The sequence below is a fragment of the Lytechinus pictus genome, chromosome 1 (genome assembly GCF_037042905.1).
Source record: "Lytechinus pictus isolate F3 Inbred chromosome 1, Lp3.0, whole genome shotgun sequence".
Classification (NCBI taxonomy): Eukaryota; Metazoa; Echinodermata; class Echinoidea; order Temnopleuroida; family Toxopneustidae; genus Lytechinus; species Lytechinus pictus.
Genome location: NC_087245.1, coordinates 28134408 through 28151726, shown reverse-complemented (window position 1 = coordinate 28151726; position 17319 = coordinate 28134408). Strand labels below are relative to the sequence as shown.

The 17319-nt window shown below is 36.9% G+C and overlaps 1 protein-coding gene across 1 annotated transcript in view; it reads right to left on the bottom strand.

The window, feature by feature from the left end:
* LOC129265214 (uncharacterized) overlaps nt 1-17319 on the bottom strand; it is a 40112-nt gene that overhangs the window by 5356 nt on the left and 17437 nt on the right. The window lies entirely within an intron of this gene.

The following is a 17319-nucleotide window of genomic DNA, read 5'->3' as shown; positions in this document are numbered from 1 at the left end:
AACCTTTTCCTCAATTTTTCTCATTTCATATTTTAATGATTCTATGACTCCTAGCTACGAATAAAAACTACAATATCACAGTAGTTTCTGGAAATTTAAATCAATTAATTATTGAACAATCACTTTTGTCAGAACCGTCACTAAATGTGCTCCAAAAGTCATACTCTATCATGACCACAATACTGCTTCAGCGCAGACATGCGCCAGCCTTTTTACTTCAGAATAAGACAGCGACGAATTTTGAATGGGGATCGTACTTCGTGAAAGACATGTTGAAGGATGAAAGTGGAGAATCAGAGAGAGAGAGAGAGAGAGAGGGGGGGGGGACAGACAGAGCGAAAAAGAGAGAGGGGGAGGGGAAGGGGGGTGAAGGAACAAGAAGGCACAAAAGGGGGCGTATCGACAAATCAAAATCAGAAAGAGAGGAACAAGATTTTATAAGGTTCTATACTTTAGAGAGAGGAGAAAACAAAGAAAAGAGGCAGTTGAGATATAACAAACATATCAATAGGGTTTCTTTTCCATCTCCTGTACGATTAGGATCCCTGGATTCCAAACCAAATTGGCTTCACTGCCCTTGTCATGAGTCATATCTCAAGCTTCTTCTGTACAAGAAACAAATGGATTGAAGTCTTCTCTTTCCCTATTGATTTGTTGTCTACTGCCTTGTTTTGATATCTTATTTGGTCACGTCTGCTCACTTTGCTTACAAAATCAGTAACTTTTATTTTATTAATTGCTTTTACCAGTGTTTTTGTGAATTTATTTACTTGTTTTCTATTTTAGTCATTTATTCATTCATTTTTTAATTCATAATTTACATTTTTAAATTATTCATTTATCTATTAATGTATGAATTGATATATTCATTGACCGACTAATTTATTTATTTTCATTAGTTTTTTTTTATTTATTCATTCATTTTGAGGGTGGATGGGTGGATTGACCTTGCGAGCAGTTGATTGTAGCATGTAGTTTAAGGTCCATGGTCGCAGTTTGTTCTGTACATTAATCACGACGGTCCCAATTTAGTCGGCTCTAGTCGCACCACCATCGTGGTGAAAGCCATTTTTTCACTTTGAAAAAAATCGATGCTAAACGCTCCCTAAAGACATCAAAGTTAGGAATTTCTGTATTGGGGGCAATTTCCTATTTTCGTGCTTTGGAAAATAGATTTGGTATCAAACTCAGTAGCAATTTACGGGGAATTTTCACCTTTATCGAGTTATTTCATTTTGCTCTTACATCGGGTACATTTTAGAGGCAAGTCAAATTTTCACCACATTTTTTTGCCGATGTCGATAGGTTTTTTTTCTTCTACTAAATAATATGATATCAATAAACCGTTGCTGCATCCAACGTTGGTATATGCTTATGGAGCAGAATATACTCATTACTCGTTATCATGGTTATGAGTATATTCTGCTCCATAAATATAACAGTACCGGGTACGGCGTCTCTTGAGCCACGTTTCTTCATTCGATTACAGGAGGCCATATTTTAAGGTGGGGTCATTAACATCATGAAGGATCAACTTTCAATTCTAATTCGACCTTAAAAAAAAAATTTACCATGTAATAAAAAAACACTTATGATTTAGTTTCATTTTGATAGAAATATCATATGTGGCATATGCAATTAAATAAAACCTTCTTGACAATCTAAAAAGAGTAGAAACCTAGAAACCTATCGTTGTAATAAAACTAAGGTCAGAGATATCTGATATTTCAACTCATTTTGACAACAACAAATGTATTCAGTTTGTAAACTAACGCTCTGTGATCAGATATATGAAAATGCCAAATGGGGCATGCAAACTTTATATTGTTACCCATGATCACAATCTTGACAATCGCAAAATTCGAGGATAGAATTCGTTTGAGGTACCTTTAAGCTAAGGTACGACCTAAGGACAAAATCTCACGTGCATTCAATAAGGCTCAGCCCTTTTGGCTTCTCCTGAAATGTTTCAGACCGAGCGAAGGAAACACGAATTACGGCCAATTTTTCATCACTCGCATCTTGACTTCCCTCGGAAGTCCAGAAGTAGGATAGAGGGATTTGAGTTAATACTCCCAGACTTGACTTCGGGTCTGACAAGTAACCACCACCCCCTCCAGGGGAGCGTTTCATGAAGGGACTTTGTCCGACAAGTTATGTTTTATCCGACAATTACCATAGTAACAGTACCTCTCAGCCAATCAGAATCAAGGAAAGATGTCAGATCTGACAACTTGTCGGATGAAAATGTTGATGAAACGCTCCCCTGATCTCTTCCTGGCTATATCATTGAGGATCTATCCTTTTTCTCGACAGAACCCAACTATACAACTACTAATTCTATATAGATCAAACGTGGAGCTACTACAAACAGAGCTCCATGGATGAAATGGACTGTCCATTTTGAGAAACAGGCTATCGCTAACACAATTTTGTTGTTGATATTTTTTTCTATACACTCATAAAATCACCAGGATCGATATTAATTGAAAGTATTGATACTATAGATTAAGTATTTTACTTAAGCAGAATACTGAGTAAAATAATGATTTTGCCGTTTGTATTAAATAGAATAACAACCCAGGTCACCCCCCCCCCCATTTAAAACACACATTCCATGTACATTGTTATGGAGTAAAAGTGAGGAAGAATGAAAACCCAACGAGCCTAAGGTTAAGGACATGACATTGTCTGTTGATGATAACAGTCAATATCGGAAATCCGATATGCAATAAAGTGACATTATAATGACTTAGAACAAATGCAAGACAGTCATAATCATTGTCACTCCAGAATGTAAATTATGTATTTTAAGAAGTTTACCTGGTCAAAGGGATATAATAATTGAATTCAGAATATAAACGACATTCCTTGTTAGGTCACGTTATTTTTTATTATGTTGTGGGCAAATGTATTATGCGAATTATGACTGCAGAAGAAAGCAACAAATTAATCAAAATATCAAGTCGGTACCTGGAGAATAAGAACATAGCGGATTCATCCGACACAAATTATTCCTGGTCATAATATATACTAACACATTGTTATGCAACTAATGACGTAAATTTCCGTTGAGTGTTTAACCTTTTCCGAGTATTTATCATCTTCCTTCCAGGTTCAAAAGATTCCTTTCAATCTGACATACATTTTCATAGTACTAGTAAATGTATTTCATGTATTTTAGGGAGGGTTGGAAGCTCACTTCCCGTCAGCTAGACTGAAATGTGCCATTTTCAGCAATTTTACGATTAGTTTCAAACTATTTGAAACTATAACAAATGAATAGGAAGATACTCTGGGTCAATCACATGAGCATGGGAGCTATGATCTATTACCGTTTCTGAAAGTTATTAGTCAGCATTACCCTCGATTTGAGGGCATGGGACTTTATTGTTCTGTGCCCTTTAATATTCTAGCAATTTTGCAGATTTATAAGAGACCAATCTTATGATCAGTTTAGTTCAAAAGGATAAAAAACCCATTCGTATTTTTTTGTGTGGAAAATTAATGATGACCTCGCAATACCCTTGATGGGAGATTATCGTCATAGCGCCAATTTAATGTTGATCGAGAATATAATGATAATTAAGACCATTTCAAGGTGTTTCTTTGTATTTCTTCATGGATAAAGAAAATGTTCAATTTACAGAGTGAATCAATCATGTTTTGATCTACCGAGTTGTTATTCATGTGAATATCAGTCGTCCTGATGTGCCTGTGAACGAACTGATAACATAATTATCCAAATCTGTGTGATAAGTGTCTAATCATTTATCAAACCTATAATTCTACGGACGTTTTTCAATAAAGTCAGGAGTTGATGGATTCAGATTGTACACTCGGTGAGCATGATGGGGTTTCTATTCTAAAACTAAAATCACGTACTTAGGCTGGGCCTAGGCCAGGCTTAGTGAAATATAATACAGTCCAATGCCAACATCTGCACAACCGAGGGTAAAAGCTGATCTTATGATAACTTTGACATCAAAAGTGACACGTTGATATCAAAATCGGATAAAACCTAATGACTATTTCATACAGATAAAAGCATGTCAAGGTTTGTTATATTTACTACCGATTAATCGTCAATTCTATTCATGCGATGTGAAACTTCAGAGCACACCCACCGTGGATTTCGACATACCAACTCCGGAATGCAGTGAGCGGTGGCAGCCCATTGTGTCTGTGTTTGCTAACCAACGTTGGTCAAAATGAAGGCGGCAAAAGAATGTCAAACTCGAGAAAGATCAGGAAAGAAATGACAGGAAACAATGGGATTAGAATATTTGAGGATTTGTGGGGGAGAAATATGAAATATTTACTGCATGACGAGTAAAGCGCTAACAATTACATGTCTACATCCCGTCGCATATCAGCAACAATATGATTTTCTTTCTGAAAAACAATATTGCGTGTTGTAAACCTAAATTTACATCGCTCGAACCTTGGTCTTCAAAATTGCTGCGTGATGTCAAGGGATTTCATTGACATCGTAAAATAAAATGGTATTATACGGTCAAGGGGATTTTCCTTCTCATATCTGATTCACCAGGATAGAAAGGAAGGAAATGAGAATAACAAATCGGTACATATAATTCAAACTATTGCAAGTTGCCATCAATCACCATGCTAAATAACGTTCCTACGATTTTAGAGACTTTTGTCACCATTCGCTCCTACTTCTGCAGAACTGTCATATAATTTTCTACTCTTTATAAAGCCAATCAATCATATTCGATTTCAGTTGTAGATCATGGATTTTATCGGGGAAGGAGGAAGGAGGGAATTGCTCAAATTTGAATGACATTTTACAAGACCCGAAAGACGTGATTGTTGTGTGACCTAATTGTCGCCCCTACAAAAAACAACATATTAAGTAATGTATCGTGTAGTACTTGTATGTTTCACGGTACACCATGTATCTATCTTGGGCAAGTGTTGGTCCTGAAAGGACCACCCAAACTCTTATTTCAGTGAAATAATGTATTACAAAGAAAATATATTATCGGTACACAAATGGGCCTATTTCTCTCTGAAAATAGTTAAGCAAAAATAGAATGAGGAAAAATATAAACAAAATAAAAAGAAAAAGAAAAGTATTCTCGTGTAAAATATGGTTTACTTCTTCAAAATTTCGAATAACCACTTATGAAACTTCATAAACTTAGTTTAAGATCAAGAGCTTCTATATCATCCTATCTACAAAAATTAAGATGCATATCACCCATAACCTTTTTGTGAACACAACCGAAAAACTGAAACGCTATAACCTGATATTTAACTTAGGCTTATGATCGTTTAACATTTGAAGGGGACTAGGATATTCGAGCATTATTACTGATTGGTTGCAGTATTGGAACGGTCTTGGTGCGGTATTCAGTTCCCATGTTTGTGCTGGGTCTAGACAGACTTCATTCAGCAGTCCAACTCTTCATTTGCTCATATGGCTTTATTCATGTACCCCTATCAATGCCATTTGAAGCATCAAAGGGATAACGTGAACCATATATTTTCCCAACATTTATCCACCTTCCTCTAATTTATCCGATCACAATACAACGTCTCAGACTCTAAACCCTCGGCAAGGACGTTGGTGTATTTTAAGAAACGACACGTTTTGTTTGTGAACAATGTCGACCCTCGCAAATTTTATGCAACTTGTTGCGCTGCCCGTTGCTGCTGATGCATTCTTGTGATTTTGAACAACTATCATGAATTCTTGAGAGTATCTCCAGTAACCGATTGGGGTAATAACTTGAATATAACTTTGGTTGACCTGGACAAGGTGCCAGCCATGATATCTAGATATATTTAAATACGTCATGAACATTCGCCTTCCAATCAACCTTGCGAATAGGAAATGAGAATGTCACATACTGTCTCAGCTTCCCGCCTTGCTCATATCATCCATGAAAGAGTCTAAACGTCTGGGAACAAATGAAACAAAACAATGAGCCACAGGCAGAAGAGAGACAGAGAGGGAGAGCGAAAGAAAGAAAGATAAACACATAGATAAAGTGATAGATAAAAGGTAGATAGATAGATAGGTGGGTAGATCGTGAAATAGACAGATAATGATATAGATAGATGCAGGGGAGGGGCAAAGGAAGTGGAAGCATGCAGGTCCGTCAGAGTCCTACCTGGGTAAGAATCTGCTTCAATGTTTTCTGGAAAAAGGACATTTTTTTTTACAAATAATTCAAACAGATAGGGTGAAGGGTAAAAACAAATAGCCTCCCCCCCAAAGAAAATATGTATTGATTTTCCCACTTGACATGGGCGAGAGAATGTATTTTTTCCCATCCGAAAATACAATATATTATACATTTGTTTTACACCATCAGTCTGCGCAAGTCACTTCCCCCGCAAACACACAGCCACATCCGGGTACCAATTCCCGTCCTCCGTTTAGGGGGATCTAAACTTTCATCCAATCAAAGGTCGGGATGTGGTCAGGAGAGCGTTTCATCAACATTTTTGTCCGACAAGTTGTCAGATCTGACAACTTTCCTTGAATCTGATTGGCTGAGAGGTACTGTTACTATTGTATTTGTCGGATAAAACGTCCTACAAGTCCTTCATGAAACACTCTCCAGGTCCTTATGCGCAATATTGAAAAGTCAATAGTAGCTGGATATTTACATGGGTCACTTTGCGCAATCAATCCTACAATTGATTGTACGATTAATCGTTAAGATTTGTGTTTACGGGGGCTATAAACGGAAACAAACTTGGATGAGATATGTCAATTTGATATGGATCCTTTAACGTATAACCATCATGAAACTTCAAAGTCGATAAAACCGGGGGATTTGGAAAAGGGTGTGACTTAATGCTCTCACATCCTTCGAATGTTAAATATGACGTCCAATGTCTTTTATTTACTCGAAAAGCTATTTTTGAGAACAATCGATTTGAATCTTCGAGAGCATTAAATCAAGGATTTATTTCTTGACACAATGCGCAATCCATTCTACTAACACAAGTTAAGCAAACTTCGATTCCTTTTTTTTAAGACAGACACCATGCGGTATATTCTCCAAATATTATAAGGGCGAAACTATGCGAAGAATTCAACAGAGGTATTTCTTTTCATGTTTGAAACGCACAAGAAATACCAAAGGGAATTAGGGATGAATCTTCCAACAAAAATCTATTGAATACACTGATATCAAAGAGATACAATGAGCACTCTCTTATACAGTCTCGTCAACGAAACAAGACTCCAAACCAACAAGTGGTATGATTAGCTCCAAACTGTCTGGTGAACTGCCGATTCGTCTATTACCACTTCGTCAACTCGTCACATGGTCTACTCTCATTCATCTACCTTCATTTACTCTAATACAATTCCATCTGTCAACATTTCGTCTAACAGCTATTTGGTCCAATAACCATTTGGTCAAATAATCACCAGTTCTTCTATGACCATTTCGTCTCATAACAGTTGGTCTAATACCCACTTTCTTTTCATTCATTTCGCCCAATTAACACTTAGTCAAATTAGACCAAATGGTATATGGATCAAGTGGCTATTGTACCAACTGGTTATTAGAAGAAAAAAATGGTGAGTAGACGAAATGGCAATTAGACCATTTGCATAGTAGACGAGTTGGTAATTGGACGAATTGGCATTATTCCACATGGAAATAAACCGTGTGTCTTGCGTTGGTTTCGCCTTTGTGACCGTACTATTAAAGTAAAAAAAAAAAACATAAGAAAAAACATTTTGTGGATTTCATCAAAATTTATCATGAGTCTATTAAATACGCATCTGTTCAGGTTATAGTGAAAGTAAGGGAAGTCATAATTAAAATTATCTTTGATAAACTGTGTATCAATTAAGCAAATTTCCTCACGGTCAGCATCGAAGGCTGCACAGGGGCGATGGACGCTCTGTTCTCTCTGTCTCAGAAGTTGTTTGTAATGTTTACCTGGATGGGCTCAATTAATTTTTACGATGTTATCTTGACCGGTGTCTGATCAAGTCCAAAACAAATCATCGTAAAATGACCTTGGAGCATGGCAAGGAAATATACATACTAATTACCATGCATGACCACTCTGTGTCACATTGGTCGATATGTTTGTGATCATATTTTTTCCCAATATTTGTTTTTGAAATGACTATATTTGATATTTTCAAGCTATCGTGGGCATATTACCCCCCCCCCCTCTTTCTCCCTCTCTGTCTCTCACATACCCACATACATCTCCCTCTATCTCTCTCTCCCTCTAATATACATATTTCTATCACAAGAGAGAATTTCAGTGTCTTTCCCCCTTAGAATAATAAAAAAATGGTAAACCGTTTTGATTCGCACCAAAGCCCATCAGTTACGTGCATGTTTCATGGTAAGTTGGGTTTTATTATTGGGTGAGAAATATTTCTCCCATGACTTGTTTGTAAATAGTATTTGATAAAGGGTGATGGGCACCGAACAATTAGAGGGGTGCACGATTTTGCTCTAAAAGGTGATACCCCGAGTTTATCAGAACCTGGGAAGGCGATCGGCGGAGATGGGGAGGGGGGAGGGGTCGATACGCCCTCTGGTATAGGGGGTGGGTACACTCTAAATTACAGGGATTTAAAATAAGTCTAGATGGATTGTAGTTAGGGACCAATCGATTTCTGGATTTTGTTTTAATCCTAAAGACTTAAATTTAAATCTCAAATGATTTAAATTCAAATTAAATTTAAATCTTTCGAGATTTAAAAAAGGAATCTGAAGGATTCAATTAAATCCGGAATTCGATTGGTCCCTAACTACAGTCCATGTGGACTAATTTTAAATCCCTGTAATTTAGAGTGTACGCCCTCGGACTATTTTATAGGGTATTTGATACTTTAATAGGTCGTAGTGCCCAGGGAAACAATATCATCCAATCAAGACTAAGGACTGAAGCGCTGCATGCGCCTTTCCACATTGAAAGGCAAGTCCATCCAAAGAAAGAGTTGACTTGATTTTTTTTTTCATAAAGAGAGATAATAACGAGTACAGCTTTAATCTGAAGATTTAATCTAAATAAGATTTAAAATAGGAAGGTTACGACAGCTGACCCCACACCAAACATTATTTTCTCTTTTCGTTTATATATTTTTTGTGGGATGGACTTCCCCTTTAAGGCTTGCTCATTATATCAATGATTACTGTTACTATTGTCATGATTGGCTTCCAAACAAAACTAGCAATAACAAACTGGAATCAACTCAACCATGTCGCCACAAAGAAGTCTAGAAATTCTTTAGGGAAATACCTTGTACAATAGATTATGTAATAATTGGTTTTCGGGGTGAGGATTTTTGGAGATTCTCAAGAAACTGACGGGTATAATTGGATGGATCGCAAAAAAGAAAAAGTACAAAGTGCAAAAACTAGAGTGTTAAAAAGACACAAGTTGGTGTTCCCATACAGGACCACATCCTAAGGTGTTGAAATGACACCATGTAGACTGATAGAGTTTGAACATAACACCTAATAGTGTTTACGTAATAACCAATTGTGTTGTAATAACACCATGGGTGTTGAACTACTGTAAATCTAACACCGGTGTAAACTGACTGGTTTGGTCCTCTATGTACACTGGATAACACTTTTTATGCTGTGTAATACCTGTCTGTTTGCAGGAAATCACAGATACAGATATCATTGATTGTATAAAAATCTTCATTGTTCAAACCAGTACACCAGCAATCATTGGGTTGTAGGAACAGGAAATATCTCCATGGGCAGACGGGTAAGGTAAGGGAATATACACCCTGGACTTGCAAGAAAGAGTGGTCATACAGCCTTGAATGCTGTCAATAGGTATTGTCATGAGTGTGAGCTGCATTGATTATTCCTTGCATAAAGTAAAAAGTACAGACCTTTATTTCCCCTCAAGTTTATTTGGCCATGACTCTCTATTCGTCACAAAATAATCAAAATAATCAAAGTTTATCCCATGCTTCTTCTGTGTAATTACATTTATTTTTCTTCAAGAGAAAAGACAAAATTTCTCCCTTTTAGGCCTACTGCACATGATTATATTGTAATAAATTTGAGAAATATTGGCTAAACTGAATTACAAGGGGAAAATGGAATGTTAGTCTGTGAAGATGCATGTAGGCCGTGCTGTGACTAATAATGTCTTACAGAGAGTGAATGTTTAAAACATTGGACAATGTGTTTTCACGATTCCCTAGCTTATGAGATGACGCAGAGGTGATCTGTAATTTTCATCTAGACAAATAAGAAAATTACCAAATGGCAATTGCCATCTGGTACACACCCCCCACACACAAACGTATTGTAAAAAAATACTCTATCTTAATGGTTACAATACGTCATAATTCATTTAATTCATAACTGGTTGCAGGTTTATTACTTGTGTTAGGTGGGGTATATACTAGGATTTTCCATCACTGCTGGAGCAATGACACTTGAATTTCTGCAACATGACAGTTGAACATCATTTATAATATTTGACAATTTTTTTCATTAATCAATGGGCCAAGTTTATCTCAATAATTGGGTAAACTCTCGATTTTGTCGAACTATTTTGTGTTTTGAATACCAGTTGGTCAAAGCACGACCAACAAATTATTGCTCCACCCTTGTTGGTCAAGCTACATGGTAGGCAAAGGGTACCAACAGTGTTCAAAATGCCATTTCGACCAATATTTTTTGGGGAGTAGCACATTTTAGCCATTTGTACTTTGTAAAAAAAAACGTACAAAAGAACATATAAAGGGCCATTAGAGCATCACATATCAAACTGTGCATATGTTATTCATGTACAATGATATGATACTCAATCAGCATCATGATATCAAATGTTGACTGTATCGTTATCTTGTGGAATCATTTGCGGTGGTCAAGACAGCCAGACGCTTTATCTGACCACTTATTTCCTAAACTGTACAGCCTTACAATTACAAACCAAAATTCGCCAATAAAATACGATTTCATTACTTTTTGCTACATAGGTTTCATAAAGGCGCCCGATGTTATCAGACTTGTCAGCATCTTGTTTCAGAGGAATACATACATGAGTTAGATCTTCTTGATTAAGGAAATGTAATTAATATTGATGATGACAAGTCTAGTTGGATGATTAGATCAGTGACGCTATTACGTAACATGGTTGGGTCAATAATTTGACTGTGGTCATGTTAAGAATTGAATCAGAATACTTGGGAATAGGCTATGTCAAATATGACATTTATATCAATCCAACATGACTTTAAAAAAATAATTATTATCAATTTTACCCCAAATATATAGCGTAAAAATAATTAAACAGAAGTCATATTCACTTTTGAATAAACGATGTTAAACGCAAACAGTAACAAAATAATATACTGCATTAAAAACATACACAATATGAAAAAAATGTGAAGTAAAAATCATTCTTCCCCAGAAGATAAAAACAAATAATGTACCTCTGATCATGGCTGATATCCTGATTTTACTGGAAGAAAAAAAATGTGGCGCTCGCTAACGATTATACGATATATACACACACAGGAATATATATTTAACATAAGTCATAGGATCCAAGCTGATGTCTGATATTATCGCCAAAATTCTGCTAAACAACTTTATAATTACAAGGGTGTTCATACTGCCATGTATTTCTGAGAGGATTGGCACTCGCTCGACCTCCTCAATGCCAAGGCTCAGGGATAATCACACCATAAATCAGTAACCTCTTTAGGTATATATTCTGTTTACATTTCCGCCAACATTATACTTCCCAATACTATCTTTGAAACATTTCAGGACTGGAATAATAATAATTCATTTCCTAATGATTTTGAAACCACAAACGCCCCATCTATTCATACTTCATCAAGCGAACATCCTGCCATTTGGACACACAATAGAATCATCTCGCCAAACCCGGGGGTGACCTGGAGCCGAACAGATAGAACCATTAAAAAATCAATCAATCTACGTAAGTCGGAAAAATCAAAATAATCTGGCGTGGTATAATGAATCCATTCACAATGAAATGTTTCATTGATTGTTTATCTGCAATGTGTATGAAACCATGTATCTATACATGAAACGAATGGTCTGCATCTTCTTCTGGAGGATGGCATTGAGTCCGATTACAACCAGGAGCATGAACATTTCAGAGGACATTTCTCATGGATTTGATCATGGAAACGTGCCGCTCCTTGCCCATGAATGTTGAGCTAGAAGTTCACAATTCAACTGATCTCGGTCTACATAATCTAATAATGCATTATTTTTTTAAATGACCCACTAAATACCATGGTAACAAATTCAACCCATTGTTCAGCTGTTGGAGACCCTCTTTGCCATGTTTGCGGTCTTGTCAACAGGTCAGACTGAGTCATGAACTCATTCAATAGCCAATCATACCAATAAAATCACCAGGGTAGATTTAAAGAGACTTCGACAAAGGGTATCAACCCACACAAAGAGGATATCAGAAAATTATGAAAAGAATCACACTGAGGTATAATACTTTCCTTTTAATTGTCTCTCGGTTTTATAGGGCTTTAAATTTAGCCGAGGAATGGGTGGTCCATGCATTAAAAACATGGTACTGTCTGTATGGTCCGAATTAAGAACGGCATGACTGCATGCATAGGCCAAGTGACTGCCCTCTTTAAAGCAGGGAATTTCCGTAATGGAAAGCGAAACATTTGTAAAATCATGATATTGGAAATACATTTAGTACTTTTCCGTGACAGACAACACCTCGACAAGGAACTAGCGAATATTAAAACTATACAATATAGACCGTGTTATACCTGTATGTAAACTTACAAAAATGTTCACTTGGGAAATTCACACTGATAATTTCCAAATATTTTTAAGATCTATGAAAAAAAATCAATTCACATAACTTCACTCTGAATTTCCAAATATTTTTAAGATCAGGCGATAGACGCAAATATTACCAACAAAAATTAGGAGTTTGGCACGTCTGTGAAAATATCATGCACATGTATCCCCCTGTGTATCCAAGTTTATTTATAGACAGTTCCTTTCAGAAATGGATATATCATATGCTTCATTCTTTGAGCCAAAGTTCCTTGGAGTTTGCCTAACTTTCCTGGGCCCGGATTCTAGAGTGATGTTTGATTAGTGGAGGAGACAGGAATGACAAGTTTCCAGACATACTTGTCAAAACCTTCCCTCTTCTCAGGTGGATAAACCGGAATATATCCCAAATCAAATTGTCTGAAATTTCCTGTTATCGTCAAAACAAGGACTCACATTAAACCGACATGACTATGTTACCCATTTTTCTTGACAATTACATAACTCCATCCTATCTTAATCCCAGCATTAAAGTCATTTAGAACATGACATAACTAATGAAATATGTTCAACTTCATAATATCTTATCATTACAGACAGCACCATACTCTGGAAATAGCTCATGTACTGCCAAATTCTGGAAGATGTCAAACCTTGAAGAAAATACATCTATGACGTAATTTTTTAACTTCTTATGACCAACCAGTACACCAAACAAACCGTTTTCAAAATAAACCTTATGAGACCTGGGAGTGTTTCATGAAGCAAATATTCTCAGACTTATTTTTAGTCTTATTTTATGAGCCAATGAGAGACAGGAATTTACAATCACTCACTGTTTCATGAAATGATACCCTGAAGCATTGTTTGAAGAAAGAAGTGTTGTATTTGCAACGGCATCTCTGTTCGACAGTTTCACTTTTTTTCACATATTAAGTTGTCGGGGTCGGAAATCGCAAATTTATCAATTTGATTTATTCAAGGGGGTAATTTTGAAATCGATGGGAGAAAATGACTGTGCATGACATCATCCTGAACATCAAGTACCATGGAAACTTAATTCCTGATTCCTGCTGCATATAAAGAGACAACACTCCTGTATTATACCCAAACCAAAAATACACATAAAAATGATGTACCCCCAGTCATCTAAAGAGAAAGCATGTTCATGACGATGGTGACGTATAGGATAATACTTTATAGGATTGGAGCGCCATGGACTGCACCCGGCATGTACAACATTGGATTTAGAGTAGACAAGTATACCTCCTCAGCCTGGACCTATTTGTAGGTCCATGATCTCGTACACTAAATTGAACCTATTAGAACTTTGGTCAAGACCAGGGAGATGGATATTTGTGCCTGGTCTGCGCAAGTTATCTGGCTTAAACAAGCTATATGTCAGGCTACAATGCTTATGACTTGGAAATTGTAGATATAGAAATGATCATGATAGACCAGGGAACCAGTCGGCATGTTGAGAGGACCAGAGCCCTCTGTGTAGACATGGATCCTTCTAAGCGATTCCCTTGCACAATGGAGGTACATGTAACTCCATTTTGTGACGATGATGTGGCGACATCCCATTCTGCTTTGGTATATAGACTTGGTCTGGACGTACTAATACATGTATGTCCGCAGTCTAGACTTTCCTCTGGACCTCCATCATGTCCATGGTATATACCTGGTTTAGGCATTCATCTAGTAGGTTCATGGTTCAGACCAGACAGAAGCCAATTTAGATTTTATTTCTTTTTGTTGTTGCAATTTTAATACTGGGTGTGCCCGCACCTTCCGGCCATCGGATCCAACGCATGGTCGTGGTACGACTATGTATATTAATTATAAGAAATAATTCCCTCCTTCCTTTATTGATATGGTTAGACATTGGTAAACACGTGGTGAGACACGTTTACAGAAACTACCCGCTGAGAAAGAAGATTACCACATTGTCGATATAATTGTTATAATTTTGACGAATACTTCCAAAATAATTGAAGGCATATTGAACATTCATAATGGTGAGAAAATCACCATGATCATCAATCCGTGTATGATTAAATACCCAATGATGCAAAAACTGATATCCTTTTCTTCTGCAATATTTCTCGTTCATGTATTGGCATACCTTTTCAAAACATTCTAAAGGGATGTCAATAGAGGAAGCAAGGTGTGAGGCATGAAAACATAAACACGTTTGTCATGTTTGTGCACTTGGCGAGTATTTATCAAGGTTATAAAAGAGTAAACATAAAGTACAGACGGATAATTGCCAAAAAAAGTAAAGCGGCGCACCTTTGTCCAATTCTATCGAAAGAAGCAGTCTAACATCGTTTCAGTTTTGTACGTGTTATGCTTTCACTAAAATACAGAACGACAATGACCGTATAATGTGACCTCATAATAGCGTATATTAATGTGGACTAAGTATGATTGACTGGAGTTACACCCACCTGCCCATGCTCAAAATGCAACGATAATTTTACATTCCCACCTAAGAAATGGTAAACGATATCAGTAAGCTTTCACGAAGATAGACTGGTCTGGTGTCTTCTGCGATATGGTTTCAACATCACGGGGTTTTCTCCACCAAGGCGCACGACGTATTCGGGAACATAGAAAATGTATTGTACAACGCCCTCCATAACAAAGCAGTCTTTGTCGAGAGATGGTGAATCAGAGCAGCAATTTCGTCCATGACTCTGGATAAACGACATATTCGCAATTTGTCGTAAGCTCAGAAACTTACGACGAAATTACTATTCTGATGGTTCACCAATTTTTGACAAAGACCTCACAGCTGTTCATGGTCATGTGAGGGTATTTTCAATGCAATTGCTTTGTTCTTGGGCTCATCCCCGTTGCATTGCGAAAAGTCCCTATTGATGGGACTTTCACGTTTACATCGCACCCTTTCTCTATCTGTATTCCATTGTCATATCAGGGAATTGTAAGTGGTGAAGCCATGAAGACATACAAAGACGACCTTGCACAATGCTTTGCGGCGCCGTTTCTCTCACTGAAATGCATGGTAAATATAGATTAAAGAGAGTGAATTGATACAAAAACATGATTGTTCATTCCTCTATTTGGCTTGGTCCTATTTTATGTAATCATGATAATCATTTTAATGTTTATTAGAGACCGATTTACAAATACCACAACCCCACTTAACATTATTATTCCAGCACATTCCTAACGGTTAGTATTGTCGACAAGGCATTACATGTATTTCCGGGCTTTCCCATTCATTAATTTCAAAATAAGGGATAATCATCGAACGCTATTTCTCAGAGAGGAGAGGCTACTAGGGGGGGGGGGGGTGTTGAATGACATGATAAACAGCAAACTAGTGTACCATTAGCAAACAATATTAAAAGCACTCTTTGCACTGATAATTTTCTGATGATGATCTGCAAAAGCAACTCGCTATTCATGACGCCGTTGCAAGTCTCTTGTTCTCTCCATGCCAGCTTCCCGAAATAACTCTTTTATGCGACAGGTAAACACGAAATATATTGTGTGATATTTGGTGGTTTAACGTTTGAATAGTGTACTGCCTGCCAAAGAATGTGGACAAAAACAGGAACCACGAATGAATAAATATGACAAAGAGATGACAATGCTATGCGACCATTCTTCGGGGTTTTCCAGACGAGAATCCCATAGCTGTTGCAACTAAAGCTCTCTAACATGTCTAATAGCAGTTGGCCATTATACTATGGGCAGGCTTTCTTGTAGCCGTCTAAAGTTGCCTTCATCCACATAAAAAAAAGCCAATCCTCATTTTCAGAGGGATGTCGGGGAAATATTTTCAATGCGATCAAAAAGTGATGGGGATTTCAGGGGGTTCCACATCATGTGGCATGCGATATCCAAGAAACTATTCAATCTTCCGTGGATATCAACCTCTTTCATACCATGTTCGATCATCTTAATCTACCTGACATTATAAACAAAAGCATAGACCTAATGATCCAAGATCTTTCATTTGTGGATCCTAAAGCAAGTCTTAATATCGTGGTGAGAAACTTAATATTATACATATAAACAGCATTCCGACTTTCAAACACTTTATTTTAATTGCTGGTCTATTTCACGAAATCAAGTAGGACTAACAAACATGCCTGGTAACAAATCATCTATTTCCAAAGAGGAACACATGTACATGTAATTTTGGGAACATTGTGATACAATCTTCATTTGAAAAGGCAATGGTTGTCAGAGAATGAATATTCCGACTTTCAAACACTTAATTTTAATTGCTGGTCTATTTCACGAAATCAAGTAGGACTGACAAACATGCCTGGTAACAGTCATGTTCCCGAGAGGAAACACAAGCACATGTAATTGTGGGAAAATTGTGATACAATCTTCATTTGAAAAGAAAATGGTTGTCAGAAAATGAAAAAAAAATCATATTCATAACTACACCTACTGAAAACACCGATCCATTCGACGTGAAAGTTGGATTAGTTTTTGAACGTTTCTGTATTGTACTGGTATCTGATTTTACGTCTTTGTCACTGTTTTCATT